Source organism: Mustela erminea, chromosome 1, assembly GCF_009829155.1.
Source record: "Mustela erminea isolate mMusErm1 chromosome 1, mMusErm1.Pri, whole genome shotgun sequence".
NCBI lineage: Eukaryota > Metazoa > Chordata > Mammalia > Carnivora > Mustelidae > Mustela > Mustela erminea.
The window spans coordinates 76,392,304-76,408,314 of NC_045614.1; the positions used below are offsets into that span (position 1 = coordinate 76,392,304).

Below are 16,011 nucleotides of genomic sequence, written 5' to 3' on the forward strand. Positions count from 1 at the left end.
AATAAAAAATTAAAAAAAAAATTTTATCAATTCAACTAAGGTATGTACCTGAATTAGCATACCAATGCCAATTCCTGGTTTCCTTATGTATAATTTAGAGCATTGTGTTCCAATTCTTTTCCATTTTTACTCTAGTAGAGCCTTTTTAGTTTTTTTTTTCCGAATGCCCCCCATGAAATGTTAATACCACAGACACATTGTCTCTTTATTTATATGCTTCATGTATAACAGTACTTCATATATTGAAAGAGTAAGATTTTCTCCCTCCATTAACAATTTTTGCCCCTTTGAAGGCAATATCATACTCACTGAAGACCTATATGAAGATTATGAAAGACAGTATCATTAGGAAAAACTGGAGAAAGGGAACATGAAAACTGCCATGTTTTGCAGCTTTATGTGTTACACTATTTCAAAATAAAGTTATAATTTTAAAAAGCTTAAAAACATCTAAGAGTAAAGGACTTAGAATAACCACAACAGTAAAAAAGAACAAATCTGGATGACTTACATACCTGACTTCAGGTGATTCCAAGTCTCACTACAAAGCTACAGCAATCAAGGTTGTGTAGTACAGGTATAATTAGCATAAATAGATTGATGTAACAAAACAGAGTCCAGAAATGTTTCCACTTAGATACAGTCACTTTATTTCGACATATTCGCCAAGGTTACTGAATGAAGAAACAAAAGCATTTTTTTCTAATATTTTCGTTATTTGAGAGTGTGAGCAAAGAGGAAGGATAGAGAGATGAAGAAGCAGACTCCTCACTGAGCGGGGAGCCTGATGTGGGACTTGATCCCAGGAACCTGGGATCATGACCTGAGCTGAAAGCAGAGGTGTAACCGACTGAGCCACTGAGGCACCCAATAAAAGCATTTTCAATAAATGGTGGTAGACCTGGATAAAAATGGAGGTGGGGGGGAAATCAGCCTAAACCTTCTGATCTACTTCACAGTACCCACAAAAACTAATTTGCCACAGATTATAAACCTAAATATGAAAACTAAAACTATTAAACCAAAAAAACCCCTCAATTCCTCAGAGTGGAAAAAGATTTTTTTTTAAGAAGACACAAAGACACTAAACAGAAGAGAAAAAGATAAATTTAATTTCATCAAATATAAAACCTGTTCATCGAAAAACACCATGAAGAAAATTAAAAGGCAAGCCAGGAGAAAGCGTTCACGGTAGATAGACAGATAGCTACAGACACAGATAAATACAGAAATAGGTACAGTTCTATATCTATATATGTAGATACATAGACTTATTTGACAAAGGACTTGAATTTAGCATATATAAAGAACTCCTACGGATCAATAACAAAAATACAAACAACCAAATAAAAAACCCAATAAAAAAGGGACAAAAGGTGTGAATAGACTCTTCAAAAATATATACAAATTGTAAATATGTAAATGAACAGGTGTTCAAAATCATCAGTCATTAAGAAAATGCAAATGAACCCCATTATACTATTTCACACCCACAAGAATGACTAAAAATTAAAAATACTGACAACACCAAATGTCAGAACGTGGAGCAAGTGGAACTTTCATATACTGCTGGTAAGAGTGTGAAGAGATAAACTTCTTTGGAAAACTAATTGTTAAGTTATAGTTAAATATACACCCAACCTACTTTCCACTCCTAGGTATTCATTCACCTAACGTCAATAACAACACATTTCCAGAAAATGACTTGGTACAAGTCTGTTTATGGAAGCATTCACACTAGCCAAAAATTGGAAACAACCTAAATGCCCAACTGAATATTACTCAGCAATACAATAACTGCTGATACACTCAGCATGGGTGGAGCTTAAAAACTGTTGAGAATAAGAAGCCAGGCCCAAGAGTAAATACTACATGATTCAAGAACATAAAAAATTGTGGTGATAAAGAATAGAACACTGGTTATCTAAGAGAGTTGAGGAGGATACTCTCTGGGAGAGGTCTTGATTCGGTCAGTTGTAGACATGTATCACAACTTACAACCTGCAGATTTCACTGCATATTTTACCTCAATTTATAATATATTAGCTTTAAAACAGGATAAATAACTGCACTCATAGTGGATGACTTTAACATGTAACTTTAAATAATTAAGTAGATAAAAAGTTCTGTAATTTTCTCCTTAAAGATATTATTCTTTTACTAGATTTACTTCTACTAATAAGGGTTAAGTAACATGTAATTATTTGTTGCTAGTTTCACTTAAATCTTATTGTCCTTATAGCCAACACAATCTTACTTCTCATTAATTCTAGTAAATTGGCCATAGTCTTCTAATTTCTATGTGGACAATCACAGGGACAGCTCTGCTCTTTCTTCTTAAAAGCTTACTGGCTAGGTCCTTTAGAAAGTAAAGTAAGTATAAACTAACAGCACCTCGGTCTTGGATGCTCAAATTCCATTTAGAATTTTTATAGTGATCTTCCTGTTGAGATTGGCCTATGATTTTCCTCTGTGTTGCTTTGTATAACAGTTACATTATTTAAATGATAAACTGGGGACCTAACTCTCCCCTTGTATTCTCTGAACACTCTGTATAAAATAAAGATTAACAGTTCCTTTAAAGTTTGGTAGAAACTACCTGTGGCTATCAGTTTTAGGAATCAACTTGGCTAGGCTATCCTCTCCAGTTATTTAAACAAACACTAATCCGGGTTATGCTGGGAAGGTACTTGGCAGATGTGATTAAAGTCTATGATCACTTGACTTTAAGTAAACTTGATTTTCCTAGCTAATTTGGGTGGGTCTCAAAAGCCTGAAGAACAGCATTGGTGGTACTGTGGGGATCATAGCTGCCTTCAAAAGCCTGAAGAACAGAACTAAGATTTTCCTAAAGAATGCCTTCTGCAAACTGCAGCTCCAGCTCAGAACCAAGGGTTCTAATGCTGATAGCCATTCTTCCTCATAGCTTGGCCGGCCCTACATTTCAGACTTGCCCAACTAGCTACCACAGTCACACGACCCATGGTCTCTGCTGGAATTCTTGACCGGTACACCAGCTGTTAGGGCCTAGGTCTTGCAGTCTCTGTGTGTGAGACAGACACAGAGTTTTACCTACCAATTCTATTTTTTAAGGGCTTTTTATTTTTTAGTCAGTTACAGTTTTTAGCAAATTTATATTTCACAAGGAAACTATCCATTTCATCAAATTTTCCAAAGAATGATATGAAGATATTCACATGATTTTTTTTTCCTCTTTACCACACCTATAGTTGTATCTCAATTTTCACTGCCTATGCCAGGGTTCAACAAACTATTTCTAGTTAAGGACCAGACTTGTGAATAAAGTTTTGTAGGCTACAAACTATCTCTGTCATGTATATGCTTTTTTAAACCACCCTTTGAAAATGTAACTAACCATTCACAGCTTACAGACCTTACTCTAGACCTTTTGCCTGGACCCTGGTTTACTGAAACCTGGCCTAAACTATTTATTTATGCCCCTCTTTCTCCTTAGCTTTGCCAGAACTGCTGTCAGATGGGAAAAAGGACAGTGAGCTTATAGAAGGCACTGGAAATATGGATGGAGAAAAAAAGGCAGCTTTGAGGGAGGCCCTACAGGATCACAGGGCCTGCAGGGACTAAGGAAAAGAGGATTCAAAGAAGGCTGCCAGTTTTACTGGCTCCCAGGGAAATGCTGTGACCATTCAATGACACAGGGAACGCACGAGAAACACCAGGTGGGAGAGGACTTCAGCTGTGGACATGGTGAATTTCCGATGCCTTCCTATGGAGTGGAAGTGAGACTTCCTGTGGAGTGGAAAGCTGATGTGTACTTGAAGGGAAATAATGAAACAGGAGACTATCTCCACATACTTCTTTCCTCCTGGTCTGTAGCACACATTTTAGGAGGCATCAGTTATTAACACGATAATTAATGAGGAGTGGAGGAAACACTGTAATACACCAACCTAGTTTATAAAATCAATTTCAAAATGTTACCTCTTCTTTTCACTTATATAATTTTAAACTATACAACTTATTAATATTGTGTCCTGATGAGTATCTTTTGTTCTAGAAACTTTGCAGTGGTCTCAGATAACAAAAGCACTAATTTTTTAAATCAGTTCCTTAAACGGGAATAGTTGTGTTAATATTAAGCTATTTTTCCTTAAGAAATTATAACAGAAATTTACCTATTTATGAATTCTAGGTTATAATTCCTATTTAAACATATGTTTTAAATAGCCTGCAAAAATTCCTTCTGAACATTCTTCTAAAACCTCCTAGGGCAAAACAAACAAACAAAATCAATTACAGAATCACACGAATACTTAGATTTTCCGAACTCTTGGTGTTAATACAAAAATTAAAATATATAAATAAATTCTACTAAAGATGCTCTCATTTGATAGCATATCAACCACTGAATATGATTAATTATAATTTTATATGTATTACAAAGCTATCTTCAACATAGTTATAAAATTATCCTTTTTATTCACACAACTCAAATGATTCTCTCGAAGTCAATGTGATGCATATATGTTATACATTTGTATAAGAACCTGCAAAAAAAAAAAAATCAAATTTTGCGAGTTTGCTACCATATAGTCATATGAATTTATACTGATATAAAAAATCAGGATAACACCACCAAAGAAAATTTCCAAAGCTCTAACTTCTCAACATTCTATCATCACCTGAAAGTCAATTTTCACCTTTTTCACTGGCTGAATTTGTTAGCTCAGATTTTGCTTGGGGGCTCACAAGTTCTTGCAGTATGGCGGGAATAGATTAGATTGTAAGTCTACTGACAACAGCAGTTGCTATGAATCCACAAAGATAACAGTGAAGCAAATCAAAGTATTACAGAATCTTTCATTGGAAAGAAGTGACATTGGAAGGGCAAGGTATGCCTTTACAATAGTGAGAATGTTCTAATTTAACGAATTTGATTCTTGTTTAGAAAATGCCACTTTTTTTTTTAACTTCCTGGTTAAATTTATTCACTCCTGAAGACATTTCCATGCTACTCTTCACTCTGGAAGAAAAACAAGAAAAATGCTTGCAGTTAAGTTTGCAACGGTATCCTCATTAGCCACAGTTTCTATCTTTAGGGCTCTCTACTAGCTACCAAGAGCCTAGAAATGAAGAGCTCCAGGCAGATGGTATCAGGAAAAACATAGAAAGACCAGTTCTCAATTGCTACATTTCCAATAAGTGCTTCACACCAGGAATCTAGGCAGCTTCCAGTTTTCAACAGCACAAAAATAGGGATGATCTTGATCAGAATTCTCAGGTTCTTGCCAGCTTGCTCATACTTTCTTGCTATGATAAAATGAGGAAGGGGTGGATGGGTGATAGAGATACTTAAGCTGGGAAAATTACGACAGTGAAGATCAGTGTTCCTTTCACACTCTTTCTTTCCTTCAAGCCCTACTTGAACGAATAAAACCAGAAAAGAAAATCAGTAGTAGGAGATATTCCCCACCCTCCCCTGCCCCCAAATTCCAGCCTGCCGCTGGCTATAAGGCCTTCAAGATGAGGCAATGAGACCACAGTCTGTAACAGTCCACCCAGGTGAAGGTACTTTGATTCCATTTTGCGGATACAGAAGTGGAGACCCACAGGGTTAAATAAAATCAAGTCTCTGATAAAGCAGCAATGCCAAGATCATGTAACCCAGCTCTCGAATCTTCTTCCATGACACACCACACACACGCAGGTGGTGGCCTCTTTAAAGGGATTTCAGCAAATAAGGTTATATAAGCTTCAGAAGTTATACAAAGTGTGAAATAACCCTCAGATAGTCAAGATTGTTTCAGAAGCATCAGAAGCACAGGTAAAATTAAAAAACAAAACAAAACAAAAAACCCACCTCACCCTTCAGATTTTTTTCTTTAGCAGAGCGTTAAATGGAATTCTGATCTCTGATTTCTAGCATGTTGAAAATTATTTGAAAGAAGGGGAAAAAAAAACCTACCACAAGCCATTTGTCGTTGGCTGAAAAAATACCTTCAAACAAAGTAAACATCACATATTAGGTCAACTGGTAATAATCTAATTTTTTATAAGCTCAAACTTCAAAAAGAGAGGGAAAGCAAGTCAGTAAGATAGATGTCCCTACTTCTGCTTAGCTTCTGGGTCAGATACCCTATAGCCCACAACAGGAGTCTTCATTATGAACTATTTTGTCCTATCAGCTTTCACTGTTAATAACCACCCAGTTCACACTAGATGTGCCCATTTCCCAAAAGCACCTATTTCTTGGACCTCAGATTCTGTAGATTGTGAGGTGTGAAAACTTCCTCTTCCACCCACATTACTTTAACCAAGATGAGGCCAAAAAGGGACAACAAATCTAAAGGTATACCAAAGCAGGAAATAAACTTATACAAGAAGACATGCCAATTTTAGAAATGTGCTGCAATCTCCATCGTGGCCATAATTTCTTAAATGAAAAGGTTTCACATTTACTTTACTTGGTAAAACTTTGAGACTATCTTTTCCTACAAGCACAATTTCCCATTGATACATAAAAGGAAATCAGCAGTGTTATGAGAGGCATAAACAGGTATTTGAGAAAGAAATAAGGGACAGTATGCCTCCGTCTTCTCAGCAATACACACCTGATTTTTCTGATGGTACATCTGGAACATGGTAGACTATATTCAAATCTGAATGTTCCTCAGTGCCTTTGGCCACTCTACTCCATCAGTTCTCCTTCATCTTACAATATTTCATAACCTTTCTTCAGAAAACATGTGCCACTTTGTAATGGAGTGGGGGAATTATTTTTACATTGAGAGGTTATTCACTTATTTCAAAGAATCAAACTTTGCTCATACCACTCATGGCTTTCTTGGCATGGCCTTCAGAGTCTGTGTGTGTTAACCTGAAAACCAGTTCCATAATACAACTTTTCTTGGGGAGGAGCATTTCCCAGGATGATCACCTACCACCTTCACCAGACTGCCCCTAGCTAATGTTGGCTGAAATTCAAGTTCACTTTCTACACAAGAAACTTACCAAAAATGAGGATATTGAGATGAATGGACTATACAGGCTGAAGGCAAATCCTACAGGAGTCTCAAAAATATTCTGAAAAAACGTAATACTAGGAAAAGCATAAACGATTCCAAGATCTGCTCCTAGTTCTTCTGCAGCAACCCCACAAGGTTCTACCTTTAAAGATGCTGTTGCCATGTTCTCAGTGATTATTTCCAGCTCCAAAATTTACTCTGTCCACATTTTCAAGTGTCTATTGGCAATTTCCAAGTCCCAACGGTATCATGATTTCAACTTAAAAATTTCAACAACTTAAATCTGCATTCTGCCATCCTGGTGGTTATGTTATACTCCTTACGGCACCTGGGTGGCTCAGTGTTAACCCAGTGTTAACTCTGCCTTCGGCTCAGGTCATGATCTCAGGGTCCTGGGATGGAGCCCTGCATCGGTTTCTCTGCTTGGCGGGGAGCCTGCTTCTCCCTCTCTCTCTGCCTGCCTCTCTGCCTCCTTGTGATCTCTCTTTCCGTCAAATGAATAAATAAAATCTTTTTATAAAAAAAAAAAGAAAGAAAGAAAGAAAAGAAAACCAGCTTACATTTATATGGTACACAGAAGCAGCACAATAAATTATTTAAAAGAAGGAAGGAAGGAAGTGGTAGAAGGAATTGTTTTACAAACATCACACACAAGGTATTACAAAGCAGCAAGGGCTCAGAAAACCCAAAGCAATCTTACATTACCCAGCAAGTAACTGTAGAGTCAAACTCCAGCTCAATCTTCTGTCCTTATTTTCCATTTTCTACCTCTTATTTTCTTAACAAAGTCTACCACCTTAAAATCAAACACTTGTTCCATCCCAAAGTTCTCTCTGACCTCAGCACCTGAAAGTGCCTTCTCCTCCTTTAAGCCCAGGATTTGGGGCACAACAACGCTATGGCTCTAAACTGCACCTGGATTCATACATCATATCGTACACCACCTGTGCAATCTTCTTTTCCTGACAGAGCAGTGGTTGCCATGGACTGAATCTTTGTCCCCCTCCCCCACTCCACTTCATCCTGAAGCTCTAAACCTTAATATGACTTTTATCTGGAGAGGCAATTAAGTGTTAAAGGAGATCATATGCGTAGGGCCCTAATCTGACAGGTGGTCTTATAAAAAGATTCTAGCAACCAAATTGGCCAGCACCTCCAGCTTGGACTCTCCAGCCTCCAGAACTGTGGGAAAATAAGTATCTGTTGTTTAAGCCACTCAGTCTATGGTACGCTATTATGGTAGGCCAAATACACTAAGACAGATTTTGGTACCAGAAGTTCTCAATTCTGGCTGCATCTTCTAATAAGCACTTGAGAAGGCTTTGTAAAACTCTGATGCCTGGGCACCACCCAAACCAGTTAAATCAGAAATGCTGGGATAAACCCAAGCATTTGTATTTTTATTTTATTTAAAGATTTTATTTATTTGACAGAGAGAAAGATCACAAGTAGGCAGAGAGGCAGGCAAAGAGAGAGGGGGAAGCAGGCTCCCTGCTGAGCAGACAGCTTGATGCAGGGTTCGATCTCAGGACCCTGAGATCATGACCTGAGCCGAAGGCAGAGGCTTAACCCACTGAGCCACCCAGGTGCCCCAAGCATTTGTATTTTTAAAAGCTCCTCAAATAATTCTAATATGTGGCTAAATCAAGAAACACAGCATGAAATATAAGTTTAATGAGGTCTGAGACCATGTCTCAGTCATCTCTTAATTCCCTTTAACTGTTGGCACATGGCAAATATACATTCAAACTGTTTAATAAGTGACCCATGACTAAGAGTGTTTCAACATTTGATAATTATGGATATTCATTCTATTAACAGATATTAGGTACCTACTATGCATCAGTCACCACGCTAGAGTGTCTACACAATGCTAAGAATAGCAGGCTATTCGGCCTTTTGGCTAAGATCAAGTGAAGAATAGCAGGCTAGTTCCTTATTCCGCCACATAAACATTTGAAACTCAGTATTTTAATTCATTATACTTAACATTCCTTTGATCTGTAAAAAATAAAACAAAAACAAGAAACAAAAAACTCCCAGTAACAGTTCCTCAGCAAACACAATGCAGGATATTAAATTCCATGTTTTTAAAAAAAATTTTCCCCTCAATCTCTCAACTCAAAAATGTTACATATTTATAATCAGGGCTGGTGGAGGGGGAAAGCGAATTTGGGCATCAGTGTTCTTATTTGGGCAGTTTTGTTTGATCCACTTACATCAGGTAAAAGGTGGTATTTTTTGACATCTTTATAAACTTAGGGGCTTCTACACATATGCTATTAACACCCTTATACAAAAATAAGGAGAGTCCTCTAGTCAATGGAACATAAAACCTGACGTTTTTTTTCCTGTGGTGAACCATCTGTGCTGACTCAAGAAGCCTTTGAGACCAACTGCAAGTATTTAAAAATCATAGATGTTTAAGGCTTAAAGCAGCTTTCAGGGGCACCTGTTGAGCGGCTGCCTTCACCTCAGGTCAAGATCCCAGGCTCCAGGGACTGGGCCCCAAGTTGGGCTTCCTGCTCTGCCTGCTTCTCCCTGCTGCTCTATGGGCTTGTGCTCTATGTCAAATAAATAAGTGAAATCTTAAATTTAAAAAAAAAAAAAAAAAGCAGCATTCAGTTACCTGATAAACCTTACTCTCTGGTCCCTCATCCTCAAACCTGAGATTATGCCATTTAGAATTGGGCCTAAGGTTAATGGCAAAGTCTAAAACAAGAAGATATCATTACAAATTTCCCAATTCAATTGGGTGCTATTTCCATAAATCGACAGTGCTCCCCCCCAACCCCTGGTGGGCAATCTCTTACTGTCTAGATGTAATTAACTGGTTTATCTTCTCTAATCATCTAGTCTCTGAAAAACTTAAAAGAGGAGAAATCATGTAAAAATATTTACTGTTTACTACACAGTTACATACATATTCTCATTCTTCACATGATGCTTTTCTTCATTTCTCAAATCACTGGACACAGACATTCACATCTATAAGTTCCACTTTATTTCTCAAGGAAAAAATTCTAGGTCTAGAATGAAAAACTCTATACTCAGGTTATTTGACATTTTGGTAGTTTTTAAAAATCTCAAGTAATTTTAAAATTGTTTTTTGAAAGATTGCAGGGTGGTAACAATCAGGGAAAGCTTCCTATGCAAATAATTCTAAAGTGAAGTGTGAAAAATGAACAAGAATTAGACAGACTTGGGGATGGGGAAGAGAGGGAAAATTCTAAAAAGAAAGAACAGTATGTCAAATGGCCTAGAGGGAAAAAAACAAAGCACAGTTTGGCAGATGTTAGGTCTATCTGAAACTAATGTTATTACCACAACCCCATGATATCCACACCTGGAGCCAGTACAGACACCTGTGCGTACTTATATGTTTGTGCACATAGCCCTTCCTACCTGACCTACCACTATTCCAACTTCCATTAACTGAACAAAGGTTCCTAAGAGCTTCAGATACAAGATTTTTAGGAGAAAGCTGGAATCCTTCCTATAGTAGAATGCAGGAGCACTCATACCTGCAACCTTTTCAGGACTGCCCCGGGCATGGCAGCATATTCCAGCTCTCCTGCCTGCTGCCCCCCTCCCATCTCCTGCAGTGGGCAAGGACGGACAGAGGTCACAAAAGCCCAGAGCCCTTGCCTCCAAAGTGGGACAAGCCCTGCATGCTGCGGTACACCAGAGCTGATCAGGTAGAGACAGGCCTTCCCTGAAACCACATCCTTGCTCAGCTTCTTCCCCTTCCCTTTCCGGTTCCCCTCAGTCCCTCACAGGTTTTTTCCTAAGAGCATACCATTCATCAATCACTTGCATGTAAAACATCCAATGGTCCCCAGACCTTGGTCTCTAATGTCATTCCCAAAGAAAGGAACCAGGGTTCGTAAGAGATAGGACTAAATCTATGGATGGGCCAGAAATAGCTTGTGAGAAAAAAAGGAAATGCTCCAAAAAAGGATGGGAGCATATCACAAGGACCCGGAAGCTAGTTTGAAGGAATGCTCTCACTGGCTAAATGTGGGAAAATGTGAGCACCGAAATAATTACATACGGCAACAAGTTATAAGTGGAAAAAAAGGAATTCATGAGTGTGTATCTATGATAAGTCTATAAATAAATAAACAAGAAACAAAATGATCTCTGGCTTGTATCAAAACACCAATACCATCCAATAAATGTGGAGAGAATGCTGGAGACAGAAAATCGTCACTCTGCAACCACTGTAGGGAAGCCTGAATCAGGCAAAAATCATCAATGGATACCACATCAAAGGGCATTTTTTGATGAGGAATTGGTATTTGCCTAGTCATAAATGGTCTCCCCACAGATTACTGATAAATGGTGAGGGGAAAAAACAAATGGAACAAAGCCCTTGACTGGGTGATTAAAATTAATATCACCTATGAGAGACAAACATCAATGTGCCTCCAGATATGACACCATGAGAAAGACATCACCACTGAGGCAGTATTTTGCTGAGAACAAATAACCTGGATCCGATGAAAAGCCACATTAACAGAAAGTGAAGGAAAGTTCTATTTGCCTAAAAATTTGCAGCATCTTCCCATCATTCTTGGGATAAAATTAAAATTCCCTAAGCTGGCTGACAAAACATTTCATGATTTGTGATTCACAACTCCAATAACCAATATACTTCGAGTTTAGAAACATATAAAAATTACAAGTTCAACAGATTTTTAACCCTGAACTACCAATGTAATCTATGTCTAAGAGAACACTACAGAGCTACTGAAGCAATAATAAAAATTTTTCTGATCAGCTACATAACCTTTTATATATTAGTCACACAGTGCTCTGAAAAGATTCTTCTAATCTGTTTAGATGTCTAACTTAATTTCCAGTGAATTTGATTAAGTGCTGGTACCCCTAAAGCTAATCTACCTATATACCCACAAGAAACATTAACAGAACCCCTATAATTCAAATATTCCAAGAACTGCCATGACACCCCCCCCCAAGATACATCTTCAACATCTATGCATGGGATGTCATGAAATTCCTGACTCTACTTTCCATCCTCTGAGCTCTCGCTATCCCATATTCCTCCCCTAATTAGATTTCTGGACAACACCATAACAGCGACACACACACCTGGTGAAAGACACTTCTCTCTGCTGCTATTGCCCCACTATGCAAAAGTAGAGAACAAATCCACACTAATGGATGAGGGAAGGGGAACTAACTACCCTGCTAAAAGAGGAAATGGTACAAGGGGGTGGGGAAGAGAAAGGAATCTCTTCTGGTTATTAGAGAAAGTAATCAAAATTATCAGGCCCAGGTTTCTGTAGGTTGTCATCTGGGAATATAATGATGTTGGAAAATTCTCTGGAATCTGGAAATAGCAAAGGAATAATTAAGTGTTCTTTCAGTATAGCCCTGGGCTTGACTTTCCATTACCAGGCCCTTTTACAACTTGGTACAGGAGGAGGTTAATGTCTAGAACTTTGTAGAATAAAGACAGAAATAATTTCTGACCAGTGGAAAAGATAACCCCAAAGATTACAGTGTATGGTCCTGTTTTAAACCCACCATTTTTCTTTTATCTAAGCAAGCAATCTATGAAACAGTCTATGCATCTAGATTGTCAAACGCTTTTTGGACTGTTTTACTAATTCCCACACTAATGAATTGAAGAAAATCTTCAGCACACATTCATTTTGTATTTGCATGAGTAGTAATTTTATCTTTTTGAAAATTCTATTTTAACAAGCACCACTTTTTAAATTGTTCCTATAGGGGATCATGTGTTATGCATTCAAAATATACAATCATTTAAATTTTCAATCACTTAAGTCTGACTAGATTTTCAAAATATACTTGTAGAAGGGGTACTAAACTGGCAAATATGGAATAGACTATGCTTAAGTCTATTATGCAAGAATGAGCTATACTGTATATTTCCGAACCATTACTATGCCATCAAAGATCCCATTCATGGCTAAAAACGTAGGGATAATTTTCTCTGGAAATAGGGGGATTAGACTGATAAGAAAACAAAGCTAAAGAATAAGTCAATAAAAGTGGAAGAGTTCAGAACAGTGGTTCCTTTTCTACTCTGTTTGCATATTAGAACTGTCTGGACTATTTTAAAATGTCAGAGGCTTAGTAAATTAAATCTGAATATCCAGAAGCAAACCACATACGAGTATTTTTTACAAATATTAATCTCTTTCTGCAGCCACTTTTCTTGGGTGTTATGAACTCCCTCCAGCTTTTTCTCTCTGCATTCAAATAGTAATAGAAAATAATGAACATAATTACAGCTGATAAATGTACAAAGAGTGCCCTTATTACCCCTACATTAATGAAAAGGAGAATAGTGTCACTAAAACTACATAGAAGAGTAAGTATGTAATCTGCATTTCAATGCTGGGTTCAGAGCTTCTTGAGAAAAAATGGAGGTTACAAAGTTAGTTAAAAGCTGTGCCAAACGAAGATCAAACTTGTATAAAGATCTTTAAAAATCTAACATAAACCAATGAAGGTAACCTACTGAATGGGAGAAGAAATTTGCAAATAATATATCTGATAAAGGGTTAGTGTCCAAAGTATATAATGAACTCATACAATTCAACACCAAAAAACCAAATAATCCAATTAAAAAATGGGCAGAAGACATGAACAGACATTTTTTCAAAGAAGACATCAAATGGTCAACAGACATGTGAAAAGATGCTCAACATCACTGATCAGAGAAATGCAAATCAAAACTACAATGAGACATCACCTCATACCTGTCAAAATGGCTAACATCAAAAACACATGAAACAAGTGTTAGAGAGGATGTGGAGAAAAAGGAACCCTCCTGCACTGCTGGTAGGAATGCAAACTGGTAGAGCCCCTGTGGAAAACAGTACAGAGATTCCTCCAAAACTTAAAAATAGAACTACCCTCCAATCCACCAATCACACTGCTAGGTATTTACCCCCAAAATTCAAAAACACTAATTCAAAGGGATACATGCGCCCCTATATTTATACCAGCATTATTTACAATAGCCAAATTATGGAAGCAACCCTAGTGTCCACCAATAGATGAATGGATAAAGATGTGATATATACATACACAAAGGAATATTATTCAGCCATAAAAAAGAATGAAATCTTGCTATTTAGGATGACGTGGACGGAGCTAGAGCGTAATGGTAAGCAAAATAAGTCAGAGAAAGCCAAATACCGTATGATATCACTCATATGTAATTTAAGAAAAACAAACACCAAAAAAAAAAAAAAAAGAAAAGAAAAGAAAGAAACAGAGACATGAAGAAACAGACTCTTAACTATAGAGAACAGATTGTTTCCACAGGGGAGGTAGGTGGAAGAATGGATAAAATAGGTGATAAGAATTAAAGAGTACATTTACCCTGATGAGCACTGAGTAACACATACAATTGTGGAATCACTATAGTGTACACCTGTAACTAATAACACTGTCAACAACAGTGGAATTAAAATAAAAAACTTAATAAAAAATATTTTTAAAAATCTAACATAAACCATTGTGAAAACAGACCTTGCTATGTAAACCTCATCTGATACAACTACCAGCATGGGCACAAGCCTCTGTATAAAAAGCAAGAGAAATATCAAAATGTGAACCTATGCTTCAACTCAAGAACCAAACAAAAATGAAGCTAAAAAATACAAAACTGGCTTTAATATATTTTTGGGTGTCATCCTTGCACAGGGGCCAGGCTAATATTCTCTCTATCATTCCAATTTTAGTATATGTGCTGCCAAAGCGAGTACAGCTTTAATATATTTTTATTCTAGAATTTAAACCAAGAAGAAAAATTTAAAACTTCCAACTTGCTGAATCCACTTTCTTTCTTCCCATTCAATTTTGCTTCCATTCCTGCTTTTTTTTTTTTTAAAGATTTTTATTTATTTATTTGACAGAGAGAGATCACAAGTAGACAGAGAGGCAGGCAGAGAGAGGGGGAAGCAGGCTCCCTGCCTAGCAGAGAGCCCAACGCGGGGCTCGATCCCAGGTCCCTGAGACCACGACCCGAGCCGAAGGCAGAGGCCCAACCCACTGAGCCCTGCTTTTAATCAAGTTTCCAGTGATTACACTGTTAGATTTGGCCATCACCAGCCAGCCAGTCAGTAAAAAACCCATTAATTATCCTTAATGCCTCCCTTTCCCTCACCATCTTTATTCAATGCAGCAGCAGGTCTTCTCAATTGTTCCTCCAAAACATCAACCTAGTAAGCTTTATATCCTTTTCCAGCTTTTCTAATACCATTCCAGTCTAAGATACTAACCTATCTGGCCTGGACTACTGCCACCCACCTCTTAACTTGTTTCCCTGCTTGCATTCAGAACCCCTCCATAGTGCATGATACCACTACAGTCAGGGTACTAAAGACAACTTATAATATGCCATTGCCCTCTTTAGAAGCCCCCCAGTGCTTTCCTATCAGAGCCTTCAAGGCCTTGCAGCATCTAGCTCCTGCCTACTTTCCCAACATCTTCCCTTTTGGAGCTCCACCACTCTGGCCCTCGTTCATGGCAAATATTTAAGCATTTGCTACTTCTCACTGCCTGGCATACTTTTCCCCTACCTCTTCACATAACTACTTCATCTTGTCCTTCAGATTCCAATTCAAATACTTCCTCATAGATCTGTTCACATACCACTCTAAGGTAGTCTGCTCTTTGCCATCTAACACATGACACTGCTTATTTTCTTCATATTTATCATAATCTGGCAGAATGTATATGGGGGCATAGAGGTGGGGGGGGGGGGTCTTTCTTTTACCATTGTATGCCTGTGACATGTAACAGGCACGTATTTGTTTAATCAATAAATACTCCAACAGAGGCACGGTCTGTAACCATGCAAATGTATTACAGAATTCTATTCCAGACTGGACTCTACGAGCAATTAGCTGCATAGCCTTGGGCATACCACAAGATTTGAGTGGGTTAAGAGTAACTGGACAGTAAAAAAGTGGATGGGGCGCCTGGGTGGCTCAGTCGG

General features: G+C 37.8%; 1 protein-coding gene, 1 long non-coding RNA gene and 1 other non-coding gene across 4 annotated transcripts in view; 1 reads left to right on the top strand and 2 right to left on the bottom strand.

The window, feature by feature from the left end:
* The window catches only part of LOC116578816, a 28,129-nt gene extending 24,582 nt beyond the window's left edge, over nt 1-3,547 (top strand). The window contains exon 2 of the long non-coding RNA XR_004281064.1: nt 3,476-3,547. This is a non-coding gene — a long non-coding RNA (uncharacterized LOC116578816). The remainder of the gene's footprint in view (nt 1-3,475) is intronic.
* CMC1 (C-X9-C motif containing 1) overlaps nt 1-16,011 on the bottom strand; it is a 96,869-nt gene that overhangs the window by 79,040 nt on the left and 1,818 nt on the right. The gene's annotated exons all lie outside the window — the stretch shown is intronic.
* Nucleotides 14,665-14,776, bottom strand: LOC116581489. The gene has a single exon (XR_004282071.1). It is a non-coding gene; the product is annotated as a U6 spliceosomal RNA (small nuclear RNA).